Genomic DNA, 16,324 nt, shown 5'->3' with positions numbered 1-16,324 from the left:
ATCAAATATTTTTCAAGGGCAACCTTACTCCCTAAAGGTTTGTTCAGCTGCAATGACTGTCTCTCATCTAGGGAATCTATTTTGATTAATTTGACTTTAGCTTTCTTATTGCTCCAGTGGATTCCAAATTTGTCAAGGACTTTATATACACACACCAGCCCCTCCACTCCAGCAGGGAAGTGTCACAAAAGCAGTGGTACGGGGGGCTCTAATTTTAGTAGGTGGATCAGCCTTAAGATAGGGCTGCTGCTATCTGGCTAGTCACACTGGAAATCAGCAAAAGACAAGTAAACTAACCAAATCTATAGATTGGTACATAGTCTGGAAATATTCAGGGTCATGGGAGTTTTTGGTGATGCCGTTTCTTCATTTGAAGAGGTTTACCAAGCTGTCAGGGTAGCAATGAGAGCATACTGCCAGCAGGTGGCTGTAACTTCACAAAAACAAAACAAGGAATGAAAGAACTACCGGAACCAAGGAAACTATCAGGCTGCAGCAGCTGAGCCAGTGGGTCATGAGCCTTGTGCTTGTTCAGCTGTAATGCTGTTCTAAGCCTTCTGCTTGCAGTCTCTTGTTCCTACTCATTTGGCCTCTTGCATTCTGTTCATTAACACAGAAGGGCACTAGTTATTTTTAGTCTCTTTTCTTAGAATGTATCTGCATCATCTCTCTAACAGCTCTCCAGATTCTTGATACTACGCCAATCTTTTCTACCCGTTACCTTTTGTTTTAGTTTTTGCATTCCTTACTAATGCTCCTCCCCTTCACAATTCATTCTCTTCTTATTTTTCAACCTAGTTAAACTTGATCCCCATTTTGTTCTCCCAGGTCTGTCTTTCAGCAATATTCATTGTCAGTAAAACATGTACTACTCAGTTCAGGAAAATGACGTTTGGCCCTGCATGTCCTTTGTTTAAAATTTGCTTTAGTTTCATATTTTGAACAGATTTTATAAAGAAAAGAGACCTAAACATTGTCTTTCAGTCATAAGGAAATAAAGCCATTATTTCCTCCAGAGTTAAAAGAGAAGCCCAAATAAAATGTAAGGCAATAAAGCTATCGGAACCCCAGTCAGCAGCCTTCTTTTGATGGCAACTGAACTAAGAGCAGCCTTTAAGCTACTGTCACTCTCTGGGAAGACACCAGATAATGTGATTGAAAAAACGCCTTTCACAGTAAGCCATGATGAATTTTCAATCTAAACAGAAAATCAATCTATTAATCATCCAAACATACTTTTCCTCCTTCCTTCCTGTTTTTAGCACACATTTTTGGAAAGAGCCTGTTTTACAAGGGCTTATGAAAAATTAACCGGGGGGCTGGTCTTGTTGCTTCCCAATGCCTCATTGATATAGGAATTCTGATTGTTGTGAGGTATCAATAGATGTTTATAAAAACCCTTGTGAAATTCCTTAACTGGCTGTCAACAGTAAATATCTCAAGTTGATTCCATGTTGGTTGTGGGTGTGGGTATGGAGTGATCACAATTTGTAAGAAATTTGAAGGAGGGTAACTATAAATATATATTTATATATAAAAGCTTGCTGCATTAGAACAATGTATCCAAATTGTGTAAATTCCCCAGGATTTAGGAGGCCTGATTCTCTGAGACTTCATTCCTGCATTCAGTACAGGAAGGTGGACTTAAGCCAACTTTGAGCTTCCCAGTATTCTGGTCCACAGGGCTGCTCTGACTTATTACTTGGGCTGCTTGCAGCCCATTGGCAGCTGAGAAGAGCGCAATTAACTCTAGTCACTTTCCTATCCTCAGCCAAGCACCTCTCGTCTTTTAGGGGTTGTGTAGGGAATCAGAGTAGCAGCATTGCATCAATTCTGCACCATCTAGGAAGCTTAGATTCCTAGAGGTGGTCTAGGGTAATGAGGGAAAAAGCCATTGCTAAAGCCACTTCACATGGCTGGAAAGGTTTAAAGGGGCTTATGAGCAGCAGAGAATTGGGCCCAGATCGTACAGACTGTAAGTAAAAATATAATGGATAGAACTACACTGAGAATGCTACAGCTGTACAGCTTTGCCATGGTAGCGCTTCCTGGTAGACTCCACCTATGCTAAAGCGAGGGGTTCTCCCGTCAGTGTAGGTAATCCACCTCCCTGAGGGGGGTAGCTAGGTTGATGGAAGAATTCTTCTGTCAGCCTAGCAGTGCTACATGGGGAGTTAGGCTGACTTAACTATGCCACTCGGGGTGTGGATTGTTCACACCCCTGACCAACATAATTAAACTGATTTAATTTTCTAGTGTAGACCAGGTCCCAGTTGAAAAAGCTTTCCTGTGTAGAATACACTTTTTTAATTGTTCAGGGACATGTAAGGTTGATAAAGCTGAGTTTATTAGCTTTACTTAACGTTCTGTGAGCCATTTTAGTTTTGTTTGAATTTCTTTCCTTTCCCATTCCTGCTGCCAGTTAGGATGTTAGCTTCAGAAGGTTACAGTTTGAATAACTGGCACACAGCTATTTTTTCAGATGAGCATCTGTCCTTTCAGACTACTCTGATTTATCTCCTCTTTTTGTGTAGACCTTTGCTTTTGGGTTTAGAGAAAATTCACCATTGAATGCCTTCTGCTTATTGTACTGAGCTAAGAGGAAGATTGCTTCTTTTCTCTGAATGAAGGTGAAAATAGAGTGTTGGTTTTTGTATTGGAGATTTTGTAGTTCTCACAAAGGTACCATTTTAAATACATTTTGTTCGAAGTTAGCATGAATAAAAATAAATGCATTTAAGAGGATCTACACTGTAGAATTTGCAGAATAAATCTGCAATATTCCTAACGGAATGAAATAATTAAATCAATACTTCACTTCTAAACCATTTTTTAAAAAAAACTTCCTTCTTTATTGTTATTTAAAATATATATCTAGCAGCATTTACCAGTGTGAAATATATCTTAAGTTTTGTACAAGTTTACATCAGTAAGGAGAAAAAGGAAACGAGCCACATTTGCTTAACAATTTTTCTTGCCATTTTTAATGAAAAGCTTTTAATTGGCCTCATGGCTGAGAACCGACGTTTTAAAAGACTCTCCTGTTATTTTGCATACACTTCTGTCTCAGAAACAGTAACACATGACAGTGTTCAGTCATGTACACAGATATAATTTTTTTCCATGGGAAAGTTTTCATATTGTCATATTCCAAAGGGTAAATAAGTTGTAACCAGTTGGAAACTGTGTTTCTGCTAGAGGAAAAGCAGTCTGTGCCACAGTTTTTGGTGTGAAGAGAGTGGAGATGGAATGGTGGGCCAAGGGGGCATGTCAAGACCCAGAGTGGAGGTAGAATGGATGATCCTTTCTTTCTGCAGGTTCCCTGAGATTCACAGAGTTCATGGGCCAGTCCCTCGTGTCCCGTTCCACAGGGGGTAGGAGCAGCCCAATTCTTCATACAATGGAACGAAGGAGGAATTTGCTCCCCCTTAGATTCTCCTGCAGGATTTCCCTAGGGAGATATGAGCAGGTCCGAGGTAAAATCCAAGAATACTCTGTAAATAGATAGCCATTTTGCTATGATGTGTTCAGTGAGATGAAAAAGGATTGAGACAACGATTAGGATCAGATACTTTTTGAAATGCTCACTGTTCCAGTAGCTTCCCATTAGTGAATATTAGAGCACGATGTTAAACCTATATAGAGGGTAATGTCTAGGAATGTAGAGAACTCTTCTTTTAGGAAGTGCTTCATGAGAGAGGAGAGTATTTGTGGAGGAAGGAATAAAGCCTGAATGTTGCACTGTCTTGGCTCTCTCTTTTTATGCTGAACATTCACTTTACTTTTACTACCATTGCCCTAGCAGCAGATACAATGGCACTCTCTTTGCCCGTTGACTACTTACTGTTAGCCACAGTGATCCATTGTTAGCCAGTGCACATAGATTACATACACTCACACACATATACATACCCCCCACATTAATACGTATTGTGCAGGTGGTATTAATATTGTGTGCGTGTGTTTGTAATGGATAATCATGGTGAAGTGTATTAGACGTACTCTTGCTCACTTATGCTAAGTATCCCACAATATCTGGTGGCAGTACATCTCATACTCCTGGGGGAATTCTGCACCTCTGTGCATGCACAGAATTTATGTATCCGCAGATTTATTTGCTTCCCCACAGAAAAATGACTTTCTGATGAGGAAGCAAAAGGAATCCACAAGAGTAGTCATATGATCCGCCCCAGCAGTATGTTTTGGGTGCCCAAGGCAGCCAGCAGAGAGGTAAATCACTGTGGGGCAGAGGGCAGGAATGGGAAAGACCCCGCTGGTGCCTTCTACCCTGCACTGGGCTCAGCTGCTAGTCGCGGCAGGGCTGGGGAGGATGGAATTCATCTTCCCCTGCACAGCATCTGGGACTGTGTCAGACCCACTGCCAGATTTCTCCCCTGGCTGTAGGAAGCTCTACAAACTTCCCCCCCTCCCACACTTTTCTTGCACCCATCGTTCCTCAGCTGCAGGGGGAGGGATCACTGTATGGGGAGATGCTCCTCTATCCACCCAACCCCGTGCATCCAGACCCCCTCATATCCAGACCCTCCCATTGAGCCTCACCCCCACCACCTAAATCCCCCTGACAAGCCCCACTACCCCGGAACCACCCCAATAAGCCCCTATCAGCTGAACCTGGATCCCCACCCCTCTGAGCCCTACTTCCCCAGCATCTGGACCCCACACTGAACTCCCCACACCCAGACCCCCCTGCCAAGCTCTATCCCCCCTACACCAAGACCCCCTGCTGAGCCCCATCTACCTTCACCTGGACCCCTCTGCAGATTCCCATTACGGTTGCACCCAGAACCCCCCAACAAGCCTCTATGCATCCAGATCCCCCCTGCACCCAGATCCCTCACTGAGCCACTCGCACCCAGATTGCCCCACACAGAAACCTCTCAACCCATACCTGGATCCTCCGACACTAAGCCCCTTCACACTTGGATCCTTCCTTGCTGAGCCTGCCTACCCACACCTGGTGCACCTGAAACGGAGGGGCAGGGACCTCGGGTGTTTCTGGGGCAGGTCCGGTCCTTGCGTTGTGTCAGGGTTGGGTGTAGCCTCTCCGCTTAGTCTATGTCCTGGGAGGAGGGAGCTGCATAGTGATCTCCCACCTCTTTGCAGCCAGTGGCTTGTGCCCCCTCAATGCCAGGCTGGAGCCTCCACATTTATTTGACAAATAAAATTTGCAGAATTTTGCAGAATTTTAAAATACAATGTGCAGAATTTTTTATTTTTTGGTGCAGACTTGTTAATTTTTTGGTGCAGAATGCCTTCAGGTGTAATCTCAGCATTTGGCATAGGCGGATAGGAAACCTGTCAGAGACAAGAAACATGCTCTACCTGGTACAGGTAAGTCATGCATTCATGGCCCAACTAGTCTGTAATGCTGTGTCTGAAAAAGCAGAGATAAGATGGGTGCGCCTTAGCATCAGAAAAACAAAGTAATTGGGGAATACAGCCTTGGGTGCAATATAAAGCACTAACTAACTTGTAAACAAGCACCATATATGTGATTTTAGGGGCATATTCTGGGGAGCACATCTTCTGTGTAAGGTGAATTGAACACACTGCAAGAGCTCAGTTCCTGGGAAGGATTGGTGATGTATTAGATATTTCTTTCCTGTATCGTACTGTTTTGCCTTTAGACAATAACTTTGGCTGAGCTTGGTTATTTGGTCCTTTGAACATTGTTAATATTGAACCACAAGTATACCCATTATACATTACAATCAATACAACAATGGCAGAACAGTCACAGAAATGTTGAGCAGGAAGGGACCCCGAGAGGTTATCTAGTCCTGCCTTGGCACTGATTCAGGACTAAGTAAACCTAGAGTGTTGCTGACAGGTGTTTGTTTGACCTGTCCTTAACAACCTCCACTGATGGGGATTCCACAGCCTCCCTTGGAAGTCTATTCCAGAGCTTAACTACCCTTATAGTTTCCTAATAACCAAATCTCCCTTGCTGCAGATTAAACCAATTCCTTCTTGTGCTAGCTTAAGTGGACTTGGAGAACAATTGATCACCATCCTCTTTGTAACAGCACATAATATATTTGAAGAACAGGACACAGTAATCCAGCTGAAACCTCATTGGTGCCCAACAGAGTGGAAAAAATACTTCTTAGGATAGTGAATAGCATCTTTGACCAGCTCATCCCACCTCCTCACTCATATCCTGTTGTACTGTTAATCCAAGCCCCGTAAAAAACATTGAAGGAGTAGGGTGGGGGTTGGGATGGTGCTATTGAGGTGGCAACCTCTTCAATGCAGGTATGGAGAGATTCAGCCCTGGAGGTGATGCTGAACAGGTGGCACAGTCATGCCTTCCAATTATTGAATCTCTTTTGAGGCAGCTGGGGTGACTTGCCTCCTTTCCCTTCAGTGGTGGGTTTCTTCTTTGAGGAGCTGTTGGCTTGCTTTCTTCTGTCTCTTTGCTATAGTAGTAACTCCTTGACTGGGCCTTGCAGACACTGACCCTTTAAAATTCAGCTACATTCTGTGACTTTGCCCCAGTTGTGCCCCATGTTGCACAATGTTTGTAAATTCAGAACAAGGGATCCTTCCTCCCTCCGCTTGCCATGAGGCTCCTGGGGGAAATTTGCATACCTTTGCTCCATACAAACATCCAAAAGGACCCAGCATTTGGGGCAAATGGAATGGTAGGCAAAAGTGGGTTTCTGAAATTTCTTTAAACCTTAAAGAAAGTTTGGGTTTGCTTTAATGGATTGATAAAAGTACAGGCTAGTACTTATTTTCCCCACAGTATTTCACTCGCCACTAGTTGTTATGATCATGTGAATTTAGTGCTCCCGTGCTGTTGTTTTCTTTCTCAGCTGCTGATAAATGGTTCTGCAGAGTTAGGGGTTGATTTTTCAGAGCAGTCTATTGACTAAAAGACTTTGTTTTTGTGCACACAAGTTCTGTTTTTCTTTGTTTAGCGAGAGTAAATATTCCAGGAGGTGTGTACACACAGCTCGTTGTCTGCTAATGGAATTCAGGCGCATACCTTCCACAGACTGTTAAAATAGCCATATCATTTATCTTCTGTATTTACTTCCATGTAGCACTCAGCACAGTGTGTATACGCTTGCAAAGCCTGCCGATTTGGACCGGAAAGTCCTGGTTTCCTTTCAGAGATCCCATCTCCCTTTTAATTCAGCACATCTTGTTATTTAGATATTGTTTGAATCAAAGGGTAAAGAAACATGAAGGCAAGTAGCATTTATAGCATTGCCATTGCGCATGGCATTGCCTATTGACGTAACGCAGTATAATGTGTATTATCATTATATATAACTGAACCATGGGGACAGAGAGCTGTTCAGTGGCTGTAGCAGAGGTCTGGGGAGTCACTAGCTCTGGGGTGAAATACTGGCCTCATTGAAGTCAAAAGGAGTTTGTCATTGGCTAAGTCAAGTCACTTAGCTGTTAGCTTCCCCAGCTGTAAAATGGGGACTGGACTTACCTTCTATAAAATGGTTTGAGATCTTCTGATGAAATGTGCTGTCTAAGTAGATTGACAGCTTTTTAGACAGGGGCATTTTTACATTTGTATGTAAAGTTGGCTGCTATAAACACAATACATTATAATATGCGCAAAGTATTATTATAGCATTGCCATGAAATACTTTCCTGTGTCATTCCACCAAAAGCATTGGAAAACATTGGAAAGTATAATCAAGTAGCACTAGCTGCATATTTTTAATCAAAACAGGCTATTTCAATATTTCAAGAAAAAAGCTTTTCTTTAAAACAAACCAAACTAGCCTGCTCTTGAGTCATTTTGACCCCAATATTATACCCCATGAAAGTTTGTTATTCCATCAGCAAATTTCCTTCTGATTTTAGCTTCATGTAGTTGCTGTAAATATTGATCATTTCAGTTCTGAAAAATTAATTGCAAAATGAACCCGAAGAGAAACAGAGTTTTTGTAAATGCATGAGTCATATTCTGAGCTTTGTTGTGCTTTTTTTGTAAGATGAGATCTTGGAATGTGAATCTTCAGTTGCTAACAGATACGATAATGATGCTTTGCGCTTATATAATGTCTGGACGTGAGGCTCTCAAAGTTCTTTGCAAAAGTAGGTAAGTGTGAGAGAAAAGATAATCTTGTGGCCAAGACACTGAACTGGGACTCAGGAGATCTGGGAGCAGTTCTTGGCTCTGCATCAGACTTCCTGTGTGACCTTGCTGTGGGATAATAATGCTTCCTGTCTCTCAGCGTTATCTTGTCTACTTAGATTGTAAGCTGTTTGGGGCAGATAATGACTCCCTGCTGTGTTTTGCAGTGCCTAGCACAATCTCAGTTGGGGCTTCTGGGCACTACTGCTGTAAAGAGGAAGTACCGTATTATCCTCATTTTACAGATGTGGAAACAAAGGCATAGAAAGATTAAACCCAACATTTTCTAACTTGGATGCCTAAATTTATTGCTCCTGTCCTCATGGGGATCTGTCTCCATTTTTCTCTTAAACTGAGGAGAAACTACTCTATATAAGGATTATCGATTGCTTGTTGGCACATGTAACCTATGTGCATTGGCTAACAATGACATCACCGTGGCTAACAGTGAGTAACAAAAGGGCAAAGAGAGTGCCATTGTGGAAATCCCCTTACTATAGCAATCAGCTTTGTTGAGTGATTATAACAGGAGAGTACAAGTCAGCAGATATGGGTTCTGCTCTTGATTCTACCACAGCCTGGGTGTGTGATGTTGTGCATGTTGCATAAAGCCAGCATTTTAAAATTTGGGCTCCTAAGATAGGGACCCAACTCAGTAGATAGTCATTAAACCAGAGCAGCCTGAGCGGGGAAAACTGGGCATTAGAAAGTGTTTCTTCCATTATTTCTGGTACTTCTTGCTTCCACTTGGGCCAGAAACACCACAACAGCTTTTCCCCAAGGTATTTCCAAACAGCTACTTCTGAACATTTCTGAACCTAACAAATAATTTGGTTCGAATTCTGGGCATAGTTTTGGGTTGGTTCCTTTTCAATCCAAACTGGTTCAACCATCCCTAATTTGCTAATTAGTCATTCTAATAATGACTAATTACTGATTCCGGTCCAGAATTAACCTAAAGGTGAAAGCCTGGCCCAACTAAAGGGAATGGCAAAACTCCTATTGACTTCAATAGGGTGAGGATTTCACCCTTAACCTTACACTACCATCTCAAGTGAATAGAAATATTTTCTGAAATATTATGTATGTTTCCTTCTAGAATTAACGAAGTCAGAGATTTGAATAAAACATACTTTTTCCTTCTGGAAGCTCACTTGTTTCCACCTTGTCCATAAAATGGCTGTCAGTCATAGGATACAGCATACAGTAAACCACCACAATACTATGGCTATAATATTGCAATTTGATGCCTTGGTATATAAAGGATAAATACTTTATGGAATGAATCAGTGTGAAGCCAGAGGAGACAATGAACCAGGAGGGGAAAATGGGTCTGTAAACTGCCACTTGCATTGCAATTAAACTACATGGAGTTGTGTGCAGGTAACGTTCAGGGTGTGATTTAAGACCTCCAAAGCTGGAAATGACAGTCACAGTTAAGGCTGAAATCAGCTCCATCCTTAACTCACTGTACTGGAGTTATTTGTAGCACTTGTTTGTTATTTGTAGAGCTGTGCAAAATTTTCATAATGATACACAAAAATCAGATTATATTTGCTTGGGTTTGGATTTTACTACAACCCAGTAATTAAGGCTGGGTTTGTTAAAACTTTCCCATCAGTTTCACAAACTTTCATTAATTTATGATTCAAGATAATAACTAGAGCTGGGCAGGAAAGGGCTTTCCCATCCTGCCAAATGTTTTGAAATTTAAATTTTTGTCCTATCCGCAATTGGAATGAAAAGTCAAAATCTTGAAAATTTTCACAAATAGTTCAGGGTGTCCACACTAACCAGTTTAAGGTTTGTCTCATGTCCACACCAGTGCTGTCTTAAACTGTTTCAGTTGAAACGGCCACTTGGTATCAGTCCCACAAATTCTCAGCTCAGCTCACAGAAGCAATGTGATTTCTGATAGATTTCACAAACCCACTGGTGCACTGTGGAACAGTAGTGGTGTTACAATAAATAGCTCATAGGGTCATGCATAGGAACTTAGATAACTTTATTTTCAGTAAGTGCTAGAAGAGAAAGGAATAAAGCCTCAGTATTGCACTGCTTTGGTTTTCTCTATGTGCACACACACAACAGCTGAGTGCCCTAACCCCAACTTACAGAGTCATTCTCATGCTCTCTCTCTCTGGCCCAATACATATTTAATTATTTCATACACAGTAGGAAGACTTCAACAGGAAAAACTGGGAGAACTCTGTTCCAGAATATCTCATAGCTTGAATGGGGGGGACTTGGATGAGTGCCCTAACAACCGAGCTATTGGAGGTAAGGGGTCACTGCCTTTTCTGAAACACTTTATTTCCTGGCCATTTGATTTGCTGAAAATTCAAAACCGAACGCCCACAAATATTAATCAGTTTCAGCTTTAATTCTAGGTGCTTTATATGGTTTAATTCTTCTAGCCTAGAGCAGATCATAGATTTTACTATGACATGCTCAGATATCATGTATGAAAACCTAGATATCCAAAGGACAGAAAGGCTCACTTATACTGGTTTTACACCATTCCCACTCCACTGGTATCAGTAGAGTTATTCCTGATTTACATCAGTGCAAATGAGAGGAGAAATCAGTTCCAGAGTTTCATTATGAACTCTGCATTTTCTTAGATTCAACAGACTTCTAAGGTGGTTTAAATTGTCTCTTGTGACTTAAACTCAACATTCTCATGGCAGTCACTCTGATGAGGTTGAGCAAAGCTAGATGCCTAGGCATATTTTTAAAAATGCATGTAATTCACCTCATCATACTGGTTTCTGTGAAGGAACGTTTAAGTTCCCACCTCACACTGAGAGAACAAAGGTCCTTTTCTTAAACAAGGGAAAGTCCCCAGTCTAGAGGCTGCAGTGAATGAGTGAAGATAAGTCCTCGTGAAGAGAATACAATCTTTGGAGGAAAAGAGTATGCCATACCCAGGAAATGTGGACCCATGAGTGTAGAATTATAATTTCCTTCTAACAGCTAGAGTTACAGGTATGGTGAGGGAGGGCTTGGAGGATTATTATTTTTAGGAGCAGATGTAATCTCAGGAGTATAGAATTTTAAGGGTTTGCAAATAGTATAAGTGAGGTAGGGGTTCAGATTTCTTCTCTGTCACATTTTCCCACCATACCATCCTTGGTTAAGATGTATTGTTTTCCTATGGTCCACAGAGTGACTCTGCAGCTGCTACGTAAGCCCCTAGGCTTCAATAAACCATGCTGCAGCTGTGCCTGTGCTTTGTGGAGGGTGATAGCTGATACAATAGCTCCTTTCAGCTCTTCTCAGTTGTTCTTCCAAACTCTACTTTGCAGGGAGGTGGAGAGCAACTTGTGCATAGATTCTCCAAGTTGTTTTTTATTTTAATAATGGAGATATCCTGAGGGTCATCAAGTCCAGCCCCCTGCCTTCACTAGCAGGGCCAAGTATTGATTTTGCCCCAGATCCCTAAGTGGCCCCCTCAAGGATGGAGCTCACAACCTTGGGTTTAGCAGGATAATGCTCAAACTACTGAGCTATCCCTCCCCCCTTCCTCACCCTTCTGTATTCAGGGCTGTTCTTGGCTGTTGGATGCAACACAGGATTTGCACCAAAGAATGAAAACCCCAGGGAATCTTTTTCTCTGTAGTTGTATGCTAGGAATGCATTTTATAAGAATGGGGAAAGAATCAAAATCCAGAATACCAAAAATGGGACCTTGCTGATTAACTAAGCAATCATCAGTTTTATCTAATCTTTCTGATGTTTTTCAGCAGCTACATGCACACAGTATGTGAAAAGATTAGCATTGTAGGAATGCCCGTGATGGCAGTAAGGTCAGCATCTTGATCAATAACAACTCAACCTGAACAGATATCTAATCAAAAAGAAAAAGGTCATCTTCAGTAAGGGACTTTAAAAAGACCAACCGACAAAATCTAATAGCTGATTACTGAATATTTAGTTAAGCGTTGACCTTGGTTGTTATTATTTAACTATAGACTATTAGCTAATTTCCTCCTGGTTGTGGATTAAACTTTCACAGTTATTTTATTAGTTGAACTATTAAACAAAAAGGGTAATGCTACTACAGCCCAGCTGACATCACAGCAATGCAAAATAGGGCATGCTCATCCCTTAAAAAACCTATGGGAGAATAAGATTTGATCTTTTATACCAACCTCAGTGTAAACCATGCATAAGTACTGATCACCAATTAGAATATGATAGAACACTGTAGTTACAGGAATGGGGTCACCGGTGGTTCTGAAGGTGTCACACTGTGCTAACATATACTGTCTCTTGGGGAGGAGTGATCTTGCTCATGCTCAAAGGAATAATGTTTCTGCCAGCCTCACATACTTCACTTATACTCACTTCTTTAGTTCTCATGAAAGCAACACTGAAAAGTCCAGCCACAATACATCATGTCCCTTAGCAGTTCTAAACCAAAATTAAATACATTCTGTTGAAATTCAGTGCTGGGCATTAATTAGAGAGTTTTGCTTGCTTTTTAAAGAGAAAGAGACTAATTAGATTCAGTGCAGTTTAATAGGTAATTGGCAAAGGTATTTTTTGTGTGTGTTTCAGAGTAGCAGCCATGTTAGTCTGTATCTGCAAAAAGAACAGGAGTACTTGTGGCACCTTAGAGACTAACAAATGTAATTGAGCATAAGCTTTCATGGGCTACAGCCCACTTCATCGGATGCATAGAATGGAACATATAGTAAGGAGATAAATATACATATACAGAGAACATGAAAAGGTGGGTGTTCCCCTACTAACTCTAAGAGGCTAATTAATTAAGATGAGCATGCCATCAGGGGCTTGTTCACCTGCACATCTACCAATGTGATATATGCCATCATGTGCCAGCACTGCCCCTCTGCCATGAGATCCTTCTCCACAGAAGACACAGTTTAAAAGTCACTAGCAATTAGCAGGAGGAAAAAAAACTTTTGTAGTGATAATGACAAGAAGGTGTGAGTATACTTAACATGGGGAAATAGACTCAATGTGTGTAATGGCTTAGCCATTCCCAGTCTCTATTCAAGCCCAAATTGATGGTATCTAGTTTGCATATTAATTTAAGTTCAGCAATTTCTCATTGGAATCTGATTTTGAAGCTTTTCTGTTGCAAGATTGCCACCTTTAAGTCTGTTACTGAGTGACCAGAGGGGCTGAAGTGTTTTCCTACTGGTTTTTGAATGTTATGATTCCTGATGTCAGATTTGTGTCCATTTATTCTTTTGCATAGAGACTGTCTGGTTTGGCCAATGCACATGGCAGAGGCGCACTGCTGGCACATGATGGCATATATCACATTGGTAGATGTTCAGGTGAACGAGCCCCTGATGGCATGCTCATCTTAATTAATTAGCCTCTTAGAGTTAGTAGGGGAACACTCACCTTTTCATGTTCTCTGAATACGTATATATATCTCCTTACTATATGTTCCATTCTATGCATTCGATGAAGTGAGCTGTAGCCCACGAAAGCTTATGCTCAAATAAATGTGTTAGTCTCTAAGTTGCCACAAGTACTCCTGTTCTTTTTGTGTGTGTGTATACATCTCAGATTCAGAGGACATTCGTACTGCACTAATGCATTGGTAGGAAGCAGTGTTAATTATTAGTATGTTAAGGTTGCAAGCTTTGGCCTTTGGAATCAATGTTCATTCTATAATGTTAGAATCAAGAGTCCCTGAGAAGTCTTGTAATTGCAAGTCAGATAGTTAATGGAAGCTGTCATCTGGGAGCAAATAAAGGACAGAGATCCTGGTTTCTAATTTGAGATACTTTCTTGCAGAGTAACCTTGACAAAGGTCATCAGACTGTATTGTGCCTCAGCTAACCCACCAGAAAACTAAGTAAAAAACATGGACACATGAAAACTATATGCTGCATCTAACCTGAGTCTCAATAGGTGAAGTAAGTATAAAACTAAGAAGATTCAAAATGGCATTTCTTTTTTTCATGCTTCTTGCACAGCAGGCAGCTATATTAGCTCTTTTTCACTTCATTATAGGCAGCTCAATTAGTTATTTCATTTGAGATACGAAAACAATCTTCAGGGAAGGATTTTTTAAAAGTTGAGCCTCCAGTTCATGAATTGTAGTCTACAAATCCACTGAAATCAAATGCAGATGCTGTTATTGCAGAAGACTATGATATTACCTCATACATGTAAGTTGTTTGTCCTCTTTCCAACAAAGGGGTAAAATTAGTCCAAAATTTATTTTAATACAGCTTTTAATATTTTATCATTTTTGGCCCTAGTTTTCAGCTAGTTTACATGATGTTTGAAAAGTAAATGGCGTAACTAGTTATTTCTGCACATTTGAAAGTCTCTAAAACCCCATTGACACCAAGTACAGTGGATCCATCATATAAAGAATTCATTGTTCACTCGTGAGAGAACTTCTTTGTAAATGGAGGTAACTAGAACTGCAACAGACTGGAAGAATTCGGGACCTTCATTTTATTCTCCATTTTAAAACCAGAACCTTGCTATAAATGACTCAACTCTATTAAAAGCAAAAGCAAAGAAGTGGAGCTGCAGTGAGTTATGTGGAATTAATTTTGCTTTATTGTCATGTAGACCTCATAAACCTCTTGTAGTTTATGATGCCACGAGAAGACGTCTAAGGAGTGATTTCCTTGCAAATGACTGCAGTCTGTTTTCTGTATTCATTGGAGCAACACTTTTAGGGTCTCATCCAGACTAGTGTTGAGCACCCTCAATTCCTAATGAAGTCAAGGGGAGTGAAGGGTGCTTAGCCAGATTGGGACATTTGAAGTGCAAGACCTGCTGGTGTCCAGGTACAGTGCTCTCCTGATTCAACACAGCTTGGTGATAGTGATATTAGTCTGATGTTTGAGAAAAAGGAAACATAGCCCCTCTGCTGAATTGTTTCTGTTTGAGTTGCTGATTCACTTCACAGTCTTGCTGTAGATGGTCATAAAATAAAATTTCCATTTCAGACATGGAAACATAGGCACAGCAGACCTGAACTGGATCTCTGTATGTGAGTTTGTACAGTGGGATAAGGATTTTCCCTTGTAGTAAATGGACCTTAAATTAAAATGAAAAATAACAAAGGTGCAGCTATCCAAGCTGCCTTGCTGCACTGATAGCTTTTCTGTCCACAATATCTCCTGAGAGCTCTCCTGTGCCAGGAGAAACCACAAGTGGTGGCAAAAATTGTTTATTTGCAGAATCTTTAGATTCTAGGAGTTAAATGTCACAGAAGGGCAGTTTGACTCCTCATTTGGGGAGGGCCTTCTGAAACCTTAGATTACAGAACCGTCTTGAAGGAGTGAAGGAATGAAAATAACACCTTTGCCGAATAAGATGGCTGGATGTCTGTACAGAACTGAGGCCCTGGCCTCTATGGAGACTTAATAAGTTACAGACCAATTGGACTCTCAGTGACTGGGATTCACACTATGGTGCAGTGTGAATAACTTGCCCGTGGATAGCTGTAGAGCCTTAAGAAGCGGTGATGTATTTTTTGTGACTTTCAGTTGGAAGGGGGAGTTAGCAATAAACAGCAAAAGGGGAAAAAAACATTCTTAATGTAATGAGAATTGTGTGAATTTAATGTTGGTGAAAAGGGGCAGCTTGCCAAGACAGTCTCCTCTTTGTTCTCCCAGAATGGGAGGTACATGGGCGGTAGCGGTATGGTGAGATCTTTCATGCTGCTCTCTCAATGCACTTTAACCCTGACTTGGAAGGGCAATGAATCGTTGTGAGAGGATAATTTAGTTTCCCAGTCTGTGGATCCTGCACTGAGGGAATAGTTCAGTAACAACAGACCAAACCAAACCAGGGTATAAATTTAGTTTTATTTGTGGTAGGATTCCATTTCATGTGGACACTTACCTGCTGGTTACTGACTGAAACCATCTCGCTGATTTCAGTATTGTCCTTACTACTAACCTGGGCTGGATTTGAACCAGAGACTTAGAAATAAAAGGCTCAGCAACCCAATATGAATCTTCTGCACCATCCCTAACCAAAAACTTTTCTTTTTGAAATTATCCAAATGCTTCAAAGGACTCATTTTATGACAGTTGACTTCCAGATAAGTCATTAAAGTTAAGGGCCTGATTCTCATCTCATTTGACATCTCCCCCTGTCCCATGTAACTGCATTGGCTTTAATGGAATTACTCCTGAATTACACTGGAAATGGAAAAACAGGAGTTAAAATGTGTACTCT

General features: G+C 41.1%; 1 long non-coding RNA gene across 1 annotated transcript; it reads left to right on the top strand.

Moving 5' to 3' along the window:
* The first annotated feature begins 12,996 nt into the window (after positions 1 to 12,996).
* LOC123363708 lies at positions 12,997 to 14,566 on the top strand. Its single transcript, XR_006576870.1, has 4 exons — positions 12,997 to 13,083; positions 13,910 to 14,031; positions 14,129 to 14,286; positions 14,380 to 14,566. It is a non-coding gene; the product is annotated as an uncharacterized LOC123363708 (long non-coding RNA).
* Positions 14,567 to 16,324: the final 1,758 nt, after the last annotated feature.

Source organism: Mauremys mutica, chromosome 2, assembly GCF_020497125.1.
Source record: "Mauremys mutica isolate MM-2020 ecotype Southern chromosome 2, ASM2049712v1, whole genome shotgun sequence".
NCBI classification, from domain to species: Eukaryota; Metazoa; Chordata; order Testudines; family Geoemydidae; genus Mauremys; species Mauremys mutica.
Note: the sequence above shows the minus strand (reverse complement) of the source record. Positions and strands in the feature narration are given on the sequence as shown.